Here is a 15,883-nt window from a genome sequence, read left to right on the forward strand (position 1 = left end):
CCTGAGATATAATGCCTAACTAAGCCCTCTCTAGGTTTAAGTGAGTACTGGCTTGGTGATACCGCCTTCAGGTAAAATGTCTGTTTTCCCTGCCTCTGTCCCCATCCCTGTCCAGGTGCCAAGCCCCAGCCTGATGCTCCACCTCAACCCCAGGTTCCTGAGAAAGTGTGAACATAACCAGGAAGACGTGAGGGCAGAGAATGCTTCCCACAAGAAGTCAATCCCGGGGAGCCTAGAGGATGATGGTGAGGAGAGACTAGATGAGCAGTAGGTAGTGGATGTTAGACCGGGTTGTTCAGCTTGTTCAATGCTCAGATCAGAGCAGCCCCCCACCCCCACCCCTGCCGGGGCTCAGAAAGGTCTGCTCAAGGCCATTTCATAGGTCTGATGCCCCAGCCACGTTCCCTCAGTCTGGGAAGGCCAGTCCTGTTGACTGCAGAGGCAGGGATGTTTAGGCTCTATGTAGCCCTGCCCCCCCAGCCCAGCACCCCTTACTATGTGACCTCAGACATGTAGCTCAGCTTCTCTAAAAGATGATGAGTGTTTCAACTGTCAGTGGTCATGAGATACGATGAGATATGGAGTGAGGGTGCGGAGGAGCAGGGTTACAACACCACTACCTTCCACCCCACCCCCGGTTTTCTACCTCTTTCCCTCCCCAGCTGCACGCGGGGATCTGAAGGGAGCCCAAGTAACTGTCTGTAGCTCCTCTTGCCTCTGTGCCCTTGGCAAGGAGCCTCTCCCATGCCCAAAGGGGGTGACTCGGGCAGTGTTCTGAGTAGAGGGGATTGCAAATGGTTAGACAAGAGACCCACCTGCTGTCTAATTAATGGCCTACCTCTGGGGTACCTCAAATACTCGTGCCACAGATGAAGGAAGCAAAGCTTTGGGAAATCCTTGCCTGAGGCCACACAGGATGGTACAGGGGATTAAGGCTAAATTAGTCCAGCTACTGCGTTTGTCTATAGGGACCTTGACCTGTTCCTCTGTATGCATCTAGCCAGGTTGCAGAATCTAAACTTCCCAAAGCAGTCAGAAGTCAGCATACAGAGGGCCTACCTCAACATTACAGGTTATATCGAAGGGAAATGGCCAAGGTCTAGAGTCCCCTTGGACTGTGGGTTGCTAATCTACGGAGTGGAGCACTGTCACTCACTTACGTGACCTTGGGCAAGTCACTCTCCCTTTCGGCCTCCAGCTTCCTTATCTGTAGATGGTGTTGATAGTAGCTCCCTCTAAGCCCCCAGAACTCAGACAAGAGAAGGGCTTAGCCAAGTGCCTACAGCAGACTAAGTGTTCCGTAGATTGCTGTTGCCTCTGTTATTGTGCCTTTATATAGTTTAGGGTTTTTGTTTGGTTTGGTTTGGTTTCAAGATAGGGTTTCTCTGTGTAGCAGCTCTGGCTATCCTGGAACTCACTCTGTAGACCAGGCTGGTCTCAAACCTGGAGATCCACCTGCCTCTACCTCCCGAGTGCTGGGATTAAAGGCGTGTGCCACCGCTGCCCGGCTGCCTTTGTATAGTTTTGTTATTAGCAAGGTGAGTTTCAAAATGAGGCAGGAAACGAACGTGGCCTGAAGTTCTTCGTCTAATTTCTCAGGCTTGCAGAAGCTCACTGAAAATCCTGCCGGTGTAGTCCCCACCAAAACCTAGAGGATAGAAGCCGGGCGATGGTGGCGCACGCCTTTAATCCCAGCACTTACGAGGCAGAGGCAGGCGGATCTCTGTGAGTTCGAGACCAGCCTGGTCTACAGAGCTAGTTCCAGAACAGGCTCTAAAGCCACAGAGAAACCCTGTCTCGAAAAAGCAAAAAAAAAGAAAGAAAGAAAGAAAGAAAGAAAGAAAGAAAGAAAGAAAGAAAGAAAAACCTAGAGGATAGAGAGACTAAGGAGACTAAGGCCCCAAGAAGCCAAGTGATTTTCCAATAACAGACTTCATTCCCTGGAATCAGGAGTAAGTACCCCCTGGATGCCAGCCTCTGCGCTAGGGCTAACCAAGCTGAACAGACTCTGTGGATCACTCTGGCACCAGCCAGGATGATGGAAGGAATTCCTTAGCGTCAGAGGGGGCAAGGCTGAGGAGACACTCAGGTGACAGAAACAGCGCCAGCAGAGGCGTGAGAGCAATACAGCCACTGTAGAATGGCTCATCCCAGATCCCAAGGGAAAGGGTGTGGACTGAGGGCTGGAGCATGGGCTTCACCCCAGGCCTCGGCGAGGAGAGCACCCTTAGTGACCTAGAATGTCATGCAGAAGACCGGGCATATATCGAGGAGATTGAAAAATGAAACTCCAGAATAGAGGTTTTCTAGGCAGAAGCCGAAGGGAAGGGAAGCCCAACACTTGTGGGTTATGCTGGGTCCTTAACTGAAGAAATGGGGAAAGCACAGTCCTTATAATGTACAGATTTAGGGCCACCAGAGCTGGGGCCAGAGTGCCCTGCCTCATAGGCAATGCCTGTGTGCCGTGCAAGACTGGAAACCGAGCGCCGACGCCTCCACCTGCCACTACAGCCAGCTGCCCGGAAGCGCCGAGGCCGATTACAGCCCATTTCAGGAGCACATTCGTTCACAGGAAAGGGTACACATGAATGAGTCCAAGGAGCCTTCCACGGAGCCGTTTTCAACCTTTGCCCTTCTGACCTTTGCTCAAAGAACTTAGCTGGCTCAGCCTTTAATGATGGGCTACTGGGAGCCTGGCAAGGAGACCCATGGGTGACTCATGGATAAGAGTATCGGCGTGCACTTGGAGCCCCAGGGCTGTTGAGAAGACCCTTCCTCTGCTTCACCATTGATTCTTTCTTTTTTCTCTATGTTCTCTTCTTCCTCTCCTTCCTTTTGTTCCTCCCTCTTTCTCTTCATCTCGCCCTCCCTCCCCCCTCCTCCCTCCCCCGTCCCTCCCTTGCTGGGGAATGGAATTCAGCTCTTTGCTCTCACTTCACCACCTTCACCACCGAGCTATCTATCTACTTCGGACCACTGTCAAATTCTAAAGCTCAGCAAGTGTGTCTGGGTTCCCAGGTGCCAGTATCCTGCCAGCTGCCTTTGCTCACGCCCTAGCTGTAGCCCCACACCCGTGTCTGAGGGTCATGGGGGCTTCGCAGCAACATCTGTTAACTTGCTTGTCATCTGCACGCTGGATGTCTATATAGAACAGGCCAGTGGGGGTCTTATCCATGGCAGTCAAAGTGGATAGGATTAGTCTGCTTCACTGTGGGTCTCTGCACCCAACTGTGCAGGAAGGCCCTGTCCTGGAGACATCAGAGCTCTGCCAGGAGTTCAGGTGCTGCAAGCAGGCAAGGCAGCCAGGGCTAGTGATAACCGTCTGGTGGGGGGGTGGGGGTGGGAATCAACCTTTGTTTTCATCTGGGAGCAGCTGGCACAAGGCTGCCTCAGGGCAATGTCTGTGCATCCAAATAAAAGCTGAAAAATGCTGCCCCCGCCCAGTACTTCAGAACTCTGCTCAAAGGTAATTATAGGTGGCCTGGGATGGCCTACTCTACCCACAGTTTAGTGCTTACTGGGCCCAGGGCCAGGGACTGTATGGAGCTCTCGCCCCTCCCTGTCTTATTCTGTCCTAGGTCTTTAGAATCCTCAACTACGATGCTATCAGTTCACATGCCCACCCCCCATCTTGTTAGGGTTCCCCCTGGACATCTGGGTGAACTCTAGACTCTGAAGAAGGTATGGAGAGTGTGATCTTAGAATTTGTATTAATACCAGCAATTCCAGCTTCTACACACACAGGGAGCTCAGTACCTGGCAAGCGCTGAGCTAACACCTGCCGTTGGACTGACACTTGCTCACAGAACCCCTGTGTCATAGGTACCATCATTAGCCTCATCTTATAGGAGACACTGAGGCCCAGGAATCTAAAGGCCACATCCACTTTCACACAGCAGAGTGGGCCTGACATCTTAACCTGCGCTGAGTTCACAGCCACCAGCCAGCGGAGCAGAGGTAAGCAGGTAACTGGGCCAGATGGAGTGAGCCAAGTGAGTGGCCCAGCAGTGCCCACAGCTGGAGGGGACAGATGGAATTTATGACCTGTCATAGAGACTTGAATGACATTGTGAGTTAGTGTCTAGAGGAGGTGACAGAGAGGTAGACACACAGCGGGCACTTGTTTTGCCTCCTGACTGCCCGCCCTCTCTGCTACGCCACCTCCCTTGAGCCTGCCCAGAGTTTCTCAGCCCATCAGGAGCCTCCTGCTTATTTGTCTCCTGCAAGAGCCCCCATCCCTCCTGTGTTCCTGTACTTACATAATAGTGAAAAGATCCATGCTCACATTTTCTGCACTGAATGGTGTCTCCAAACGACCTCTCCACTGACCCTGTAACTAATCAACAAGGGACACAGACCTCTTCTTGGGGACCTACTCTGTGCTGTGCTGAGTGGAAGGAGGGGATGCACATGTCTAGATGGGGGACCATGCTACTGACCACTTAGGGATGTCTAAGTCTGACAGGCATGGAGGCTTAGGCCCTACCTCCTCTGGCATGGGGATTTACTGCCTGGGCCTCTGCCAAGATTTATCTCTGGAATTTGCTTTGAAATGCTCCTGGTCCCTACTGACAAGTGAGGGCCAAGCTGTGACCGCCCTATTCCCTGGGCTCAGGATTTCTATCTGTATGACTAGGAAATTCTTACAAGCATCTGTTAGCTGCTGACTTCTCGTTACACGGTCTTGACTTCCATTCTTTGGTCCCTTATTCCCTCCCTGGCTCTTACATAATAGTGAAAAGATCCATGCTCACATTTTCTGCACTGAATGGTGTCTCCAAACGACCTCTCCACTGACCCTGTAACTAATCAACAAGGGACACAGACCTCTTCTTGGGGACCTACTCTGTGCTGTGCTGAGTGGAAGGAGGGGATGCACATGTCTAGATGGGGGACCATGCTACTGACCACTGAATTTCTTGCCAGTCCTTCAGGAATATAGCTCAACATCTTTCACAGTTCCAGGTGCCACTGGTAACCAGTTAGAGTTCTCCTGAAAGTAGGAACCTATTTACCCCCCTCCCTTCTATGCCCCATCTTCTACCAAAAATTGAGGCCAGGCTCCAGCCAGGGCTTCTTGTGTAATGCTGTCCTTGTCCTATGCCACCTCGCAGTGCCTGTGTCCTGATTTCTGTCCTCATTCTCACTGCCTGGCCCAGGATGGGGAAAGGCAGACAGGATCATCTGTCTTCTTGTCTCAGGTTCCTGCAAGGCTATGATAGCCTGGTTGGGGACACGGCCTCAAAGTGGCACAGCACCTCCAGACAACTGTATCTGAGAATTTCCGGTCTCTGCCCTGTCTCCATCCTGGGCCCTTGGCTGATGCAGGTCTTCCCAAAGCTGCTATGGGACCTGAGGATTGCAGGGCTGTGGACCAACCTCCTGCACAAAGCAGCTCACTCTGCCGCCTCCCAGGAAAGGCTAGAGCTGCCTTCTCCCTTACCTGTTCCAGCCATTCAAACACATGGGTCAAAACTCATGGTTTACTTAAGCCTGGAGGTGGGGTAGGAAGCTTACAGTCTTCCTGAGCAGAAGCAGAAGGGCCTGATCCAAGGCTCTAGAGGCCAGCAGGGGAAAGAAGTTAAGTTCTCAAGTGGGTTCTTTTGTTTAATTTATTGAGGCTGACCTTGGATTTCCTATATAGTCCAGGTAGACATCATGGTCACAGCAATCCTCCTGCTCTTGCCATACTTGCATACGTGCATTGCCATACCTGGCTCTCTCAGAGGATTCTTGAGAAAGCATGAGACTTGGATCAGGTGGACTGAGTTTAAGCCCTGCCCTGCCACTTGAACCTAAGTTTTCTGATTTGTAAAATAAGATAAACACAGCAATGCTTATCTCCTAGTGGTAGAGGGCTTGTCCGGTACAGGTGAGGCGCTGGGTCTCAACCCAGCACCACAAAAATTGAAGAGTTAAACTAAACAAGGCATTCTCTTCTCCCCTCTGCATTGTTGATGGGCACCTACTACACACCAGCCTTTACATCCCGCCGCCGGGAAGACAGACGACTGCTCATTCGGAGTTGACAAAAGAAAAGCAGATAAGTCACCATGTGTCACATCATAAGAGGCAGGAGGTTACCATGTAGAGAGTGCAGAGTCCAAGAGAGGTGTCCCAGGAGTCACGAGACACCCCACTCCCTCCCAGGAAGTCAAAGAAAGCTTTCTGAAGGAATGGCTCCTAAAAGACAAAGGAGAAGGGTAGTCCAGGCTGAGCACAGGTGAGGCAGGACTGATGCTGCAAAGCAGTGGTCCCCAGCCTTCCTAATGCTGCGCCCCTTTAATACAGTGGTCCCCAGTCTTCCTAACGCTGCGCCCCTTTAATACAGTGGTCCCCAGCCTTCTTAACACTGCGACCCTTTAATACAGTGGTCCCCAGCCTTCCTAACGCTGCGACCCTTTAATACAGTGGTACCCAGCCTTCTTAACACTGCGACCCTTTAATACAGTGGTCCCCAGCCTTCTTAACATTGCGACCCTTTAATACAGTGGTCCCCAGCCTTCCTAACGCTGCGACCCTTTAATACAGTGGTCCCCAGCCTTCCTAACGCTGCGACCCTTTAATACAGTGGTCCTCAGCCTTCCTAACGCTGCGACCCTTTAATACAGTGGTCCCCAGCCTTCCTAACGCTGCGACCCTTTAATACAGTGGTACCCAGCCTTCCTAATGCTGCGACCCTTTAATACAGTGGTCCCCAGCCTTCCTAACGCTGCGACCCTTTAATACAGTGGTCCCCAGCCTTCTTAACATTGCGACCCTTTAATACAGTGGTCCCCAGCCTTCCTAATGCTGCGACCCTTTAATACAGTGGTCCCCAGCCTTCCTAACGCTGCGACCCTTTAATACAGTGGTCCCCAGCCTTCCTAACGCTGCGACCCTTTAATACAGTGGTCCCCAGCCTTCCTAATGCTGCGACCCTTTAATACAGTGGTCCCCAGCCTTCCTAACGCTGCGACCCTTTAATACAGTGGTCCCCAGCCTTCCTAACGCTGTGACCCTTTAATACAGTGGTACCCAGCCTTTTTAACACTATGACCCTTTAATACAGTGGTTCTCAGCCTTCCTAATGCTGCAACCCTTTAATACAGTGGTCCCCAGCCTTCCTAAAGCTGCGACCCTTTAATACAGTGGTACCCAGCCTTTCTAACACTATGACCCTTTAATACAGTGGTTCTCAGCCTTTCTAATGCTGCAACCCTTTAATACAGGCTTCATGTGCTGGTGACCCCAACTATAGAATTACTTTCGTTGCTACTTCATAACTGTAATTTTGCTACCGTTATGAATGGTGATGTCAGTGTCTGGTATGCAGGCTATCTGATATGTGGCCCCAGTTTGAAAACTGCTGGTGTATATGAAGGAGCTCAGCCAAGAACACAGCAATTATTTTAAAACTACAGGTCAGGCCAGATTCAGTGGCCCAAACCTGTAAGGAGGCTGAAGTAGGAGGATTGTTGCAAGTTCAAGGCCTGCCTGCGATTCAGAGGGAGTCCCTGACTCAAAAAACAAACAAACAAAAATAGATAAGTTAATTAATAAATAACTCAAGACAGGAACCCAGACAGACAAACTGGGTCGGGCGTAGCCAGAAAGCTGCATTATTTACTGCCTTGGCTATAAAATATTTACATGGCTTCCTGATCATTTATGGTGTTTGCTTTCCAGGTAAACTGTGAGCCCTGCAGCTCACCCATGGGAGGAGACTCAGGGCACTGAGATGGAGATGGCTCTTAACTCTATGTTCTTCTAGAAGGCCTGAAGTCCCCACCCAACGAACTCCAGGGGAAACTGTGACTCTAGAGGACAAGGGGAAGCCCAGACAAAGGTCAGGCTATAGGGAGGACCCTGTTTTAGAGCAAGAAAGAATGGTGCCCCAGTACCTCGGCCATGTGGCCCTGGACAGCTGAACTCCTTTTGTCCTGGTTTTGTTATGGTAGAATGGGACTAACAATAGCATGGTAGTTTCTTTGTTTTGTTGTTGTTGTTGTTGTTGTTGTTGTTGTGTGTGTGTGTGTGTGTGTGTGTAAGAGACAGAGACAGAGAGGGGCGAGGGAGAGAGAGGTCAGAGGTCAATGCTGAATGTCTTCCTCAGTTGCTCTCCACTCTAGTTTTTGAGACAGGATACCTCACTGACTCTGAAGCTCACCTCTTGGCTCTGCTGACTGGCCGATGAGCTCCCAGGACCCACCAAACTCTCCTGTTCTCCAACACTGCCACTCCAATGCACCCAGCTTTCCTAGGGATGCCGTGAATTCAAACTCATACAGCGAGGTTCTTAGCTCATACAGCGAGCACTTTACCAACTGAGCATCGCTCCCCAGCCCCACAATCCGTTTCTTGAGACAAGGTCACACTAAGTTGCCTGGCTTATCGTTGAACTCATTCTATAGGCCAGGGAGGTTTTCGACTTGCAATCCACTCGTGAGAGGGAGATTGGGTAGTATTCAAGAAGGCCAGCAGGCCAGGCCCTTAGACAGCCTCAAGCTCTTGTAATATACCTGTAGCCTTCACCCAAGGGACTCTGGGGAAAGCCAGGAATCTAAGGGTACAAGGGGAAGCACGGGCTAGGAGGTGCCTCTTAGTTTTCTGAGAGGAGAGAGATTCTCGGTCAAGGCAAGAGTTCTGTACAGCTGAAATTGATGGCTCCAGAAAGTGGGGTCTTATGGAGATGGGGGCGGGGAGCGAACCCAAGACTTGTGGGCTCCAGCATGGGTCAGCAGGATGGAAAAGATGTCAAGAGGGCAGGAACGATGAGGTCTGCAGATTCTTGAGAGTAGCTTCCCATTTGAACAGAGACAAGACTCAACCCACACACCCAGGGACTTTCCCCAGGGCATCTTGGTCCGCCTCACTCCACTGAGAACACTAAGGCCAGTGACATGAGGGATTGAAAGGCCACACAGTATTGGAATTGGGACCAGAAATCAGGTAGATTGTGCCCTCACTCTAAAAGTTCTTAATCTGAGAACCTGCAGTTAGCCAGACCAAGCAATCACTGGCTGAATTCCCCAGCACATACCCAGAGGGTACCCATTCCAATTACCTGGCTGAGTTCCTTCCCTAGCAGGGGACTCAGAATGTACCCATTCCAACCCTGTTTGCCTTGAATTGTCTTCTTTCCCTACTTTGATCTTTGTCCTTGGCAGAGGTACCCAGCCTCTATACCCAGCGGCCAGCAGAGGAGAAGCCATTCTTCGATAATTCATTCTCAGAATCAGAGTCAGATGCAGGAAACCCGTTGTTGAAGCAGAAGAGCGAAGGAGCTCTAGGAAGCAGAAAGGCGACCAGAGAGGAAACCACCAGGCTAAAGGGAACAAAGCAGGCGAGGGCCCTGTGCACAGTTCCCCATGAGGTCTGCGGCGGCACCTTAGGGGATTTTCTTGCCACGCTTCTCAACAGCATTTTGGGGGGAACTTCCTGCATGGAAGGCTCAACTCACTCCTTCATCTGTAGCTTTCAGGTGCCACTGGCTGGAACCCCCTCTGCTTCTCCTGCAGGGTTGCTGGAGACACTAGGGCCTTGTGACTGCCCCTCTGCCCTGTCATACCCAAGGAGACAGCAGGGCCTGCTGAACCCTAGCACCAGGAACTCAAGGATATGACTTAAGACCATGGCCCTTTGAGCAACACCCTAGTAGCCCAGGAAACCAAAATCTCTGCCCTATATCTGAGGTCTGACACTAGCCACTCAGTCTTTTTGTTTCTTTTCAAACAGGGTCTCTCGGTGTAGCCCAGACTGGTCTCACAACCTTGCCACTCTTCTGCCTCATTCTCCCAAATGCTGGGAGCAACACGTCCGTTCCACTCAGTCTTGAGGCCAATTTCCAGCCATCCAAAGGACCCACGGAGCTTCAATAGGAGTCTAGAGTGTGCCAGGCATCCCATTATTTTCTTAGTTTTACTTAACTCCAATTCTGTAAGGTGAATACTATTATATATCTCCATTTTACAGATGTGAAAACTGAGGCCGTACAGAGTCAAGTTACACTAAGATGGAGCTGAACAATTTTACATTTCTTCTCTCTGCTCTAAGGCATGGACATGGAGAGCCCTTTGGTACTCACCATGTCAACATTTGGGATTCAAGTGTTTGAGAATGACCTCAAAGATCAGGCATTTTCTGTTTTAGCATCATGGCAGTAGAATTTGAGTCCCGCCCAAGTCAAGTCTGGTGCTGGGAGAGAGTCCCCCACTTCAAAGCTGGAATGAAGAGAACCGGGCTCTTGAGCAGCACCCCATCGGGAAGGCATAGGGACAATCAAGGTGTGGAGTCAGGTCACTTGACCCCTTTCTATAGTCACGTAAACTTAAGCTAACTGCTTTCCTCTCGAGTGGTAAGAGGAATCACACCTGTACCTGTCAGGCCTTGCAGGACTCTGGTGAGGACTGTGCTTGGCCCGTAAAAGTCCAGATTCTGCTGGAGCCCAGGTACAGAAGGACAAGGACAATGACCGGGGCCCGTAAAGATTGACATGTGATTCAAAACTTCTTGATAGGTCCCGAAGCCCAAGTTGATGGGAGGACAAGAACGGTGAGCCCAAGGGGCTAGAGTGGCCACGAGTACCATGACAGGAGGACATGAAGGTCAGACCAGAGTGACCGCTGGATGGGCTCGGGGCTCTGGCCTGTGGGGAATGGCAGCTCTGCGTCTTCCTAAGAGTGTGACCAGGCACAGATGACTATTTCCTAATAAGAATGTAATAACCTCTCAGATTACTGGTTGTGCACCTGACACAAGCTTACCAAATGCCAGGGATTATGATTATTTAATAATTGTGGTCTCTATGGTATGCATGAGGGCTGGTCCAGAGATGGATCCAGAACCAAGGGTGGTTCTTGGCTCCCAGCAAGCTCATAAAGCTTATCCCCCCAGTTTTTGTTTTTTCTGCGGTAGAATTCCTACAAGGAAGAGAGCTCCTCCATCACTAAATAGGGTTAGGAGTGTGGCCAGGGCCTTCTGACCTTTGGCTCTTTGAACTGACTTCTCTTCCTCCATTAGGTCAACCGGGATCTGAGTCAGGACACCAGCTGTGAGGCTTTGGCGCCTTCTACCGTGTCTCAATTCCATTGCCAATCTGCAGCGCTCGCTGACACCCTCAGCTGAAGCAGGCCCCAGATCACATCAACAGCCTTCTTGACTTTAAGGCCCTTATCTGGACCTGTAATTATCTTATTGACTTGATGATAATTATTGGCTTACTGTCTAACTTCCAGCACCTGCTTGACTCAGGGCCCTTGCATGTATCTTCCCGCAGTCTGTTTGGTGCTTGGTACTTCAGGGACACTAACAAATGCTTTTTGAATAAACACACAGGCGAAGTTTCACATTGAAGAGAGGTACAAGAACAACAGATTGGAATGCAGACAGCCTGGGTTCCAGACACGGCTCTGCCTTCAATAGCTGTGGGACCTGCGGCCTCAATCTCTCCATTGATATCCTTAGGTCTTTCAGGTTTCAAGACCGTTTATGTCCCAATAGTCTGTGTCTCTAAGGGACCCCTGCCAGGCTATAACTCTAAGAAACCTTGTTGGTCACTGTGAAGCAGGAAGTTGCCATGACAAATACAAGCATATTTATTTTGAAATATTTTCTCGGAATGTCTGTGACTAAGCCCAGAGAATTCTCCTTTCCCTTGGGGCAGCCTCTGAGAGCATATGACTTGGGATACGCATGCGCACACACGTACAAAGAGAGGGGGAGTGAGTGTACAATATTCATCTTCATACTCACAAGCTCACACACACTCGTGTAGTCCTTACACATGAGTTTGCATATGCCCAAATGTATACACCACACAATTCAAGTGAACACTCGCACAAATGTACTCATACATTTCCCCCATACACAGAGCTCATTTATTCATCCTCATACATGTTCACATACTCAAGAGCACAGAAATACAATCACACATATTTTCACTCCTTTGTACCATTATGTTGGTAGCTGCCACCACCCCACATTGTCACACCAACTCAGAAGCACACACATAAACTCACCCTGAACTCACATGCTATACTGTATGCACACACTCATGTGTATCCTGACACACAAAAAAACCCACATATGCAACCTTACATATAATCACACACATTTCCTTTTTTTCTTTCTTTCTTCTTTCTTTCTTTTTTTTTTTTTTGCTTTTTGTTTGTTTTTGTTTTTTTGTTTGTGTAACAGTTCAGGCTGTCCTGGAAACTCACTCTGTAGACCAGGCTGGCCTCGAACTCGCTGAGATCCTCCTGCCTCTGCCTCCCAAGTGCTGGGATTAAAGGCATGCACCACCACAGCCCAGCAATCACACACATTCTCATGCCTACATCATGATGGCTGATCATACATCAACTGGATTGCACATGTCGTTACACTCAGACCCATGCCCACGGTGCTTATGTAATCTCATGCTCACTCTTTCATAGGCTAACATGCTTTCACCTTCCACATACATGTTCACTCGCATGCTCATATCCAACCTGCAGAACTGCTTATGCAGCACACACACACCTTCATCCATGAATACTACCACTCATACATACATTTATTGTGCATGCTCAGACATCCAGAAACACATAAGCTCATCCAGTCACATCCACATATGCACAACCACACACTCACAGACAGACTCACACATACACAGCCTTTTCTGTTGTGTTAGCCCGGTCCCCACCCCATGGGCAGCTTGCCTCTGCTCTCTTTCCCCTCTTGGTTCTATTTATTTTCCTTAGCTATGATGAGCATATTTGGTGAGGGATCTATTTTCACCCTATCTGAAGACACATTTCCCCCTGGCCATGAGCTTGGCAGATCAGTGAGAAGATTCCCAGTTGCCATGTAGTGGGCTGCAATGGCTAAGGTCACACTAGAATGGAAACCAAGCAGTTAGAGTCAGGAAGGCTCCCTGGGGATTCTGGCAGCCTCCGCTGGGGTTGCGGCCTCTGGTGACCTTTTTGGTCATCCTCACAGAAGCAGCTGTAGCTGAAGAAGATAGCCCTACCCCCTCGTTCCTTCCTCCTGACCTGGGTTTTCCCTGCCCCCTTACCACTTTGCTTCTTATTTTATTTTATTTTATTTCATTTCATTTTTGTTTTTGAAGACAGTGTTTCTTTGAGTAGCCCTGGCTGTGCTGGAACTCACTCTATAGACCAGACTGGCCTCGAACTCACTGAGATCTGCCCGCCTCTGCCCCCCAAGTCCTGGGATTAAAGGTGTGGACCACCACCGCCTGCTCTTGCCTTGTTTTTTTTATAAAGTGTTGTCGATCTTCTGGTCTCTCTAAATTTTTATATGGTTAAAAATAAAATTTCATGATCATTTGCCCTTTGCCCTAACATACAAGAGGACCTGTGTGTGTTCCCCTTCTCCTTTCAGCTTCATAACCAATGGACTGGTTGTATCCTTATTCTCCAGTTTTACAGATTAGAAAACCGAGACTCAGAGAGATCAAGGGACAGGTGTAGGTGTGCATCTGTCAGGGCAGTAGGGTCCTTCTGTCTTTCTAGTCTCGGTCTCCAACACTCTCTGGTCTCCAGGCCGCACCCTGCAGAGCAGCCTAGAGTGGCCAAGGGCTGTGTGTGATTGGCTGGTTATGTGATGGTGGATTTAAACTAAACCTCAAGGTTGTACACATAGAGGTTGTTGCCTACTCTGTCACAGGCTGCCCGCTCTCTTGCAGGATACCCGCTCAGTTGCTTCCTTAGGCAGCTGCCATATCCGGTCAGCTTCTAGCTGCCAGGTATTGACCGCGGCAGTGTTGGGTGTGGTGAGGCCCACCTCAGGGAGGATTGATTGCAGAGTCTCTGAAACCTGAGCTCTTTGTCCGATCTGTACATCTTCCCCCTTTAGAGTTATGTCCTTTCTCATTCTGCAGCCCAGGAACGCAGAGCAGGACAAGCCCTCATGCAGCAAGCACGGTCTTGGCTTTCTGTGCCCTTTCTCATTTCCTGGCATGCTGGGAATTAGTCAGTCACTTAGTAAATGTTTGCAAAAATCAGAAGCATTTAAATGTGGACTAAAGATTTAAATATACATGTATTCAAACAAGACATTCAAATGACTGTAATAATATAAAAGTTGTCCGACATCACTAGTCACTAGAGAAATGCAAATCAAAACCATAATAAAATACCATTTCACATCCACTAGGATGATGTCTGTTGAAGTGGGATTCCCCTCTGTATGCTGTGATTACCACTAATGAATAAAGAAACTGCTTTGGGCCTATAGCAGAGCTATAGGGGAACAGAGCTAGGCGAGGAAAACTAAATGGAATGCTGGGAGAAAGAAGGGCAAAATCAAAGGAGAAGCTATGTGGCTCTGCCAGACACAGACACCAAAACTTTAGCCGGTAAGCCACAGCCATGTGGTGATACACAGATTAATAGAAATGGGTTAAATTAATATGTAAGCGTTAGCCAATAGGAAGCCAGAGCTAATAGGCCAAGCAGCTATTGAATTAATACAGTTTCTGTGTGATTATTTCAGGGCTAAGCGGCCAGGAACCAACAATCGGCCCCCTCCTTACAACAGTCTGTGGTGGAAAATTGGGGACCAGAGAGATAACTCAACAGGGAAATCACTTGCCACTCAGACTTAAGAATTTGGATCCCCAAAAACTACAAAAAAAGTCAGGTGGGTGTAGTGACTGCCTGAAAGACAGTACCAGAGCAAGCAGGTTAGTAAGACTCTGAAACAGAGCTCTGGGCTCAGCAAGAGACACTGTTTCAATACACAAGGTGGCGAGCAACCGCGAAAAAACCCTACTCCACATGCACTCAAACACGGAAGCTCATACACACATGTACGTGTCCACACACACGTGTATAGAGAAATAGTAAGTATTGGCAAGGTTGTGGAGAAACTGGAGACCTTTTGCACTGTGAAGAGCAATTTAAATTGTACAGCCACTGTGGAAAACAGCCTGGCAGCCCCTCAATGGTAACATGAGTTCCCATAAGACCTGACTATTCCACTTCTAGAGAACTGAACACAGATGTCCACATAAAAATGTGTACACAGGGCTGGAGAGATGGCTCAGCGGTTAAGAGCATTGCCTGCTCTTCCAAAGGTCCTGAGTTCAATTCCCAGCAACCACATGGTGGCTCACAACCATCTGTAATGAAATCTGGTGCCCTCTTCTGGCAGGCATATACATAGAAAGAATATTGTATACATAATAAATAAATAAATATTTAAAAAATGTGTACACAGGAATTCATAATACAACATTATCCATTATAGTAAAAAAAAGTGGAAACAACAAACATGTCCATCAACCACAGATGTGGACGAGCCATACAAAAATTATATGCCAGCAAAGAAAGCCTGAGAAAGAACAAGAGAGAGAAAGAGAAGGAAGGAGGGAGGGAGCCGAAGAGAAAGGAAAGGCCAGTTTAAAGAGTCTTTACGGGCCTAGCTTGATGGTGCATGCCTTTAACCCCAGAACTTGAAAGTCAAAGGTGGGGGATCTCTGAGTTCAAAGGCATTCTGGTCCACATAGTGAGCTCCGGGACTACAAACGGAGACCCTGTCTCAAAAAATAATTTTATGGGAGTGGAACACAGAGGTTCAAAAATAGTGAATGTTTTTCATTGTGCATGGGAGGAAATACTGTCAGTCCTGCTGATGTAAATATGACAAAAATGATAACCATCACTTGTATTTGTTGAGCATGTTCATTCTTAGTGCCTAGTGATGTAGGTGTCTCCATACGTATTGTCTCATTTCATTCTTGCCATAACCCACGTGGCAGGTTTTACTACCTCTTCCATTTTGTAGACCACGAAACAATGACCAGAGGCAAAATGGCTTGCCTGAGGAGCATCTAAGTTTGGATCAGTTCATCTTCAAAGCTTAAAACAATGGTTCTGTATTAGCTGCCTGTCTTCTT

The sequence above is a fragment of the Microtus pennsylvanicus genome, chromosome 10 (genome assembly GCF_037038515.1).
Source record: "Microtus pennsylvanicus isolate mMicPen1 chromosome 10, mMicPen1.hap1, whole genome shotgun sequence".
NCBI classification, from domain to species: domain Eukaryota; kingdom Metazoa; phylum Chordata; class Mammalia; order Rodentia; family Cricetidae; genus Microtus; species Microtus pennsylvanicus.